We start from the raw sequence: 6,467 nt of genomic DNA on the forward strand, positions 1-6,467 counted from the left end.
TCAGTGATGAGATTTCCTCCGCTTGCCTAGAGATACATTTTTCCATCTTCATCACCTGGGTTCTCTCATCATTCATTTGGTAAGCGACTTCAAAGAGTCCCGATGTTTTTTCATCCAACTTAGTCAATGTGTTCCTTAATTGATCGTCTTCGATCTGCAGCATTTGGACAAGAACATTACTGCTTTGAGCGTTGTTCATCAAAACTGCATACATGTTATAAAGTTGTGCGCCCCTGTTTTGTAGATAACTCGTCAGATTTATCTAGTTTTGCGTGGACTTTGTCATATTTCGTTTTGGCTAAATCGAGTGTTCCTGTAGAAGACGTATTTCTGCTGTGCACTGCAGTACTGGACCGATGTCAATCTCTGATGGTGGCCATACATCAGGGCATAACTGTAGAGAACCTTTACAAGGCCTGCGCCTGATGATTTATTTTGGAGGGAGTTTTTTTGCAATTTCTGCTGTTTTTTTGCTAATAGCATAGCTTGGGTTTATATCGCTGCTGAGGTCAGCAATCAATCGGTCCATGGGTGAGGGTTCAGTAATTAGTGAGGGACTGGGGGCCACTCCATCTGACAGCTTGCACATTATTATTTAAAAAAAGACTGATTTTGGAGTCGTTGGAAGCTGCAAAAATTATTGTAATCTATTTATAGATGTTAATGAATCATCAATACAGCATCAGTAATGTGGGAGTTGGACGTCAATGCATTTGCAAAAGCAAATTAATGATTAATCATACCTGTATAGGCCATCGGGGAATTACACTTTAATTAACCTGAAAGCGCTGCTGTAGCTAGGGTAATGGTTGGAACAAATTAATTTGGTCCTTATCCAAATGATCAATGTGGTAAAAGGTTTGTTTGGCAATTTAACTTCCTTGTTAAATCGAGTTCAGATTGGTTGGATATTATTAAAGTTTAACCATTTGTTACAGGTGTGAGAAAACATTGGCCCACACAATGAAAAAATCCCCCCCAAAATTACTGATTCTTCACCGCAAGGGGTCACTTACCCCTGAAAGCTGAACTCACAAGGGATTCCAGCAGAAGAGGGACTTCCATCGCCCAATGCGCAGGGTTTAGCTGTACGGGATTAACCGCAAAGCACTTGATTAACCGCAAGCGCGGGATTTCGCTGGGAACAATGGCTGCTCTCTATTTATTTGCTTAGCATCGAATGCAAAGCTAGCAGTTTTGGTACAAGAATGTTAACTTCCAAGCACAGACAGGGTCCCCTTCAATACGGGACCAGGGGTTTACTAACAACGTCTCACGTTCAACCCGACATGCATTTTTTCTAGCAATGTTACCAGAACACGCGGTAACATGAAGAAATACTCGCCATGTCTTTTCACGTTTTTTTTTTAGACCTGATAGACAGAGAAATAACACAAATATATCTTCTCAAATTTCCTTATTTGGCTGACCCATATATCCTAGCTCAAGGAATGAATACTCACCGAGTCTGCTCGCCCCTGAGTCGCGAGAGACGGAGATAATATACTTCGCATTGGCCAAACTAATATATTTTCTAAAATGTCCTTAATCGGGTGGCCCTTATGTCCTACTGTAGCTCTAGAAATTAATAATTGGCGAGTCTACTCACTCTGACCCTTACTCAGTATGCAACAACAAAGTCAATCTTTCTAGTATCTTGATCAAAAGGAATCCCAAACACTGACTCTCAACAATAATCCTGCCTACAGCTGTTATTGGTGTACAATGTAATCTGCTACACAATTCATATAGACTGAATTCAACAGCAAGGCCTAGTTCTGTTTAATATTCCTCACACAGGGGCTGCAATATGTCGTGACTTCACATGAATTAATCTGATGACTGTTATTTATTTAATCATCTAACTATGTTTAATTGTTACCCGATTAGGTTAATCATGCAACTAACTCATTAGGATTTGGGGTACCTCGGAAGAGGTTGTTTAAAGAGTTACCATCTCCCGAATTAAACTCTAAAAGTCTTTAGCTATCACATCCATAAAACAGTCAATGTATTAATCATTACATCTTATCATATCATCAGTCTGAACAGTCGTAACCTCATGCATCTGCAAAAACCTCAGCCTCATTCATGATTCAGCACTACACAAATTGGTTTAATTATTTATTTACTAGCTAACTAAATAATAACACAGAATAAACATACACGCCCTGCATGAGACAAAGGTCCCCAGTGGACTGACAAAATATAGCAGCTTATGAAGAACGGTGGAGAGGAGAGAGAGAGAGAAATGGACACTTATCGTGAATACATATTAGAACTGTTCTCACGTTAATCAAATACTTTGTACACGAACCATCGCCTGTTTGGAATAAGAAATCATGAATGTATTTACGTGTGAGTGCCTTTGTTCGCCATTTATCTCTGTCGGGACCAGGCCTTCTTAGGGAGGATGTGGGTTGGCCTTTCAGCGGCACGCTTGTAAGGCTCTGACTGTTCCCGAAAAGGTCCAGATCCATCTCTTCTACTGTTGTTCACTCTGTAAGATAGCCAGCCATGTTCTCATTGGTGATGAGCGTAGTAGGAGAGTCTCACTTAGATTCGCTTTTCTCGATATCTGACTTCGGACAGCTAATCAGCTTCTTTCCTCTTGATCTTCGTGTTGATAGTCAGGATTTAAGCCACTATAGACGTGGGCTGCAACCCCTCATCTTTCCTGGTCTAATGTTAATTTCGTTGGCAATACTTTTTATGCACTTTTTATGCACTCTCGTGCACTCTCGTGCACTCTCTCTGACCTCATTCGGGGCGTGGCTACTTACTATGAACAGTTTATAGGAGATAGATGATCTTATCCTTCCTGAAATCACATTCATACCTTAACAAAAATACTTTCATTATTGTTCATATTATAATGGAGCACTGGTTGGTCGGCCCAATTGAGGTAGTATGGTATAGTTAAAGTGACTATGCATATATGATAAACAGAGAGTAGCAGCAGCTTAAAAAGAGGGGTTGGGGGGGGGGCGGCACACAATGCAAATAGTCCGGGTAGCCATTTGATTACCTATTCAGGAGTCTTATGGCTTGGGGGTAAAACTATTGAGAAGCCTTTTTGTCCTAGTGTAGAGGTCCTGGATGGCAGGCAGCTTAGCCCCAGTGATGTACTGAGCCGTACGCACTACCCTCTGAAGTGCCTTGCGGTCAGAGGCCGAGCAATTGCCGTACCAGGCTGTGATGCAACCTGTCAGGATGCTCTCGATGTTGCAGCTGTAGAACCTTTAGAGGATCTCAAGACCCATGCCAAATCTTTTCAGTGTCCTGAGGGGGAATAGGCTTTGTCGTGCCCTCTTCACGACTGTCTTGGTGTGTTTGGACCATCCTCTCTAAGAAACTGCTCTCTACAGTGCATTCGGAAAGTATTCAAACCCCTTGACTTTTTCCACATTTTGTTACGTTAGATTTTTTTTAAATGACCTCATCATTTACACACAATACCCCATAATGACAAAGCGAAGCAGGTTTTTAGAAAATGTCGCAAATACATTTTTTTTTAAGTACAGAAATATTTTATTTACATAAGTATTTAGTCCCTTTGCTATGAGACTCGAAATTGAGCTCAGGGGCATCCTGTTTCCATTGATCATCGTTGAGATGTTTCAACAACTTAATTGGAGTTCAATTTATTGGACATGATTTGGAAAGGCACACACCTGTCTATATAAGGTCCCACAGCTGACAGTGCATGTCAGAACAAAAACCAAGCCATGAGGTTGAAGGAATTGTCCGTAGAGCTCCGAGACAGGATTCTGTCAAGGCACAGATCTGGGGAAGAGTACCAAAACATTTCTGAAGCATTGAAGGTCCCCAAGAATACAGTGGCCTCCATCATTCTTAACCTGTTTTGGAGACTGGTTTTTGTTTGGAATTTCAGAGGACTGACGTGCCCAAAGTCAACTGCCTGTTACTCAGGCCCAGAAGCTAGGATATGCATATACTTGGTAGAACTGATAGGGCAGGAGAAAACCTGAGGAAAATCCATCCGGAAATCATTTTTTTTGAGGTCACAGGCCATTTCAGTGCTTGCCTATGGGAAATACAAATAGATAGGACCGAGATTGCAGTTCCTATGGCTTCCACTAGATGTCAACAGTCTTTAGAAAGGGTTTCAGACTTGTTTTTTGAAAAATGAACAAATAGTTGGAAGAACTACAAGGTGTCTCTCATTAGAAAAGTGGTCTTGTTGGCGCGTGAATGAGGTGCGCGCTCTTCGTTATTTATCTTCCCTATTGAACATACTATTCTCCGTTTTAAATATTATCGTTGATTTAGATATTAGAGTAGCTGAGGATTAATTAGAAACATCGTTTAACTTGTTTGGGCGAACTTTACTGGTAACTTTTTGTATTCGTTTGTATGTATGTTGAAAGAGTGGATTACTGAAATCATTGGCGCCATCTAAACAGACTTTTTTGGATATAAAGAAGGACTTTATCGAACAAAATGACCAATATTTGTATAGCTGGGACCCTTGGGATTGCAAACAGAGGAAGATCTTGAAAGGTAAGTGATTTATTTAATCGCTATTTGTGATTTTGTGACACCTGTGCTTGTTGAAAAAGTATTTTGGTGTGGGGCGCTGTCCTCAGATAATCGCATGGTATGCTTTCGCCGTAAAGCCTTTTTGAAATCTGACAACGCGGTTGGATTAACAAGAAGTTAAGCTTTTAAATGATGTAAGACACTTGTATTTTAATGAATGTTTAATATTATGATTTCTGTATTTTGAATTCCGTGCTCTGCAATTTCACCGGATGTTGTCGTAGGTGTCCCGCTAGCGGTTCATGCGCCAAAAGAGGTTTAAATGGAAGAAGTTTGGAACCACCAAGACTCTTCCTAGAGCTGGCCGCTCGGACAAACTGAGCAATTGGGGGAGAAGGGCCTTGGTCAAGTAGGTGACCAAGAACCCGATGGTCACTCTAACAGAGCTCCAGAGTTCCTCTGTGGAGATGGGAGAACCTTCTAGGAAGACAACCATCTCTGCAGCACTCCACCAATCAGGCATTTGTAGTAGAGTAGCCAGACGGAAACCACTCCTCAGTAAAGGCACATTAATTAATTTTGTAAAAATGATTTCATGATTCACTAAATAAAATGCTGCACTGAAATCTACAAATAGTACACCCACAAACTTGCCATTATCCAGTGACACACTAAATATGTATCTCAGTGGAACTGCAATCTGGGGAGCAGCACAGCGAAGCAAAAAAATGTTCTTAAGACCATAACCTGTAGATTTACCATCAGGTAATGACTTCAATAGGTTAAACACCTCCTCCACTGACACCGTTTGCAGACTAAAAGAGCAGATCTTGTTGCTCATAATATGATCATCAATCCATTGGACAATAGCTTGTTTGGAAGTATGTATGTTTACGTTGTTGCTCAGTAATTACATTTTCTTTGTAAAAAAATCTGCAAAATGATTGGCAATATCAACTGGTTTTGTTATTATTCTCCCGTCAACCTCCACACTAGATGGACATGATGAGATAGATGTACCAAGTAAGCCCTTAACTGTGTTCCATACCTTTTTAGAATGAGAAACAAGATTCTCTGGTCTGGTGAAACCAAGATTGAACTCTTTGGCCTGAATGCCAAGCGTCACGTCTGGAGGAAACCTGGCACCATCCAGCGGCATGTTTTTCAGCGGCATGGACTGGGAGACTAGTCAGGATCGAGGGAAAGATGAACGGAGCAAAGTACAGAGAGATACTTGATGAAAACCTGCTCCAAGTGCTCAGGACCTCAGACTGGGGTGAAGGTTCACCTTCCAACAGGACAACGACTCTAAGCACACAGCCAGGAGTGGCTTTCGGACAAGTCTCTGAATGTCCTTGAGTGGCCCAGCCAGAGCCCATACTTGAACCTGATCAAACATCTCTGGAGAGACCTGAAAACAGCTGTGCAGCGACACTTCCCATCCAACCTGACAGAGCTTGAGAGGATCTGCAGAGAAGAATGGGATAAACTCCCCAAATACAGGTGTGCCAAACTTGTAGCGTCATACTCAAGAAGACTCAAGGCTGTAATCACTGCCAAAGGTGCTTCAACAAAGTAAGGGTTAAGGGTCTGAATGTAGATGTGATATTTCAGTTTGTTATGTTATAAAATACATTTTACCAAGACAGATATGATTATTCATGTTCTGAATCATTCAGTGGGGTCTTTCTCAAACATTCTTTTAACAGTATATCCAAAAAAACAGATTTTGTAACCTAATACATCCGATAATAAGCACAGAGCTCTGTTGACAGAGTGGTGCAGCTTTCTCACAGAAACTTTTGAGGATTTTACATGTTGTGGTAGTCATCTTCAAAGCTGTTTCCGCGTCTCACAAAAAGCTACATTTTGAATTTTCCTTATTTTTGACTACTTCTTTTTCTCTGGCCTCCATTGATTTAGTCATCCTAATTTTGGTCATCCTACAACGGTAAAAACTCTGA

Source organism: Salvelinus alpinus, chromosome 17 (assembly GCF_045679555.1).
Source record: "Salvelinus alpinus chromosome 17, SLU_Salpinus.1, whole genome shotgun sequence".
Classification (NCBI taxonomy): domain Eukaryota; kingdom Metazoa; phylum Chordata; class Actinopteri; order Salmoniformes; family Salmonidae; genus Salvelinus; species Salvelinus alpinus.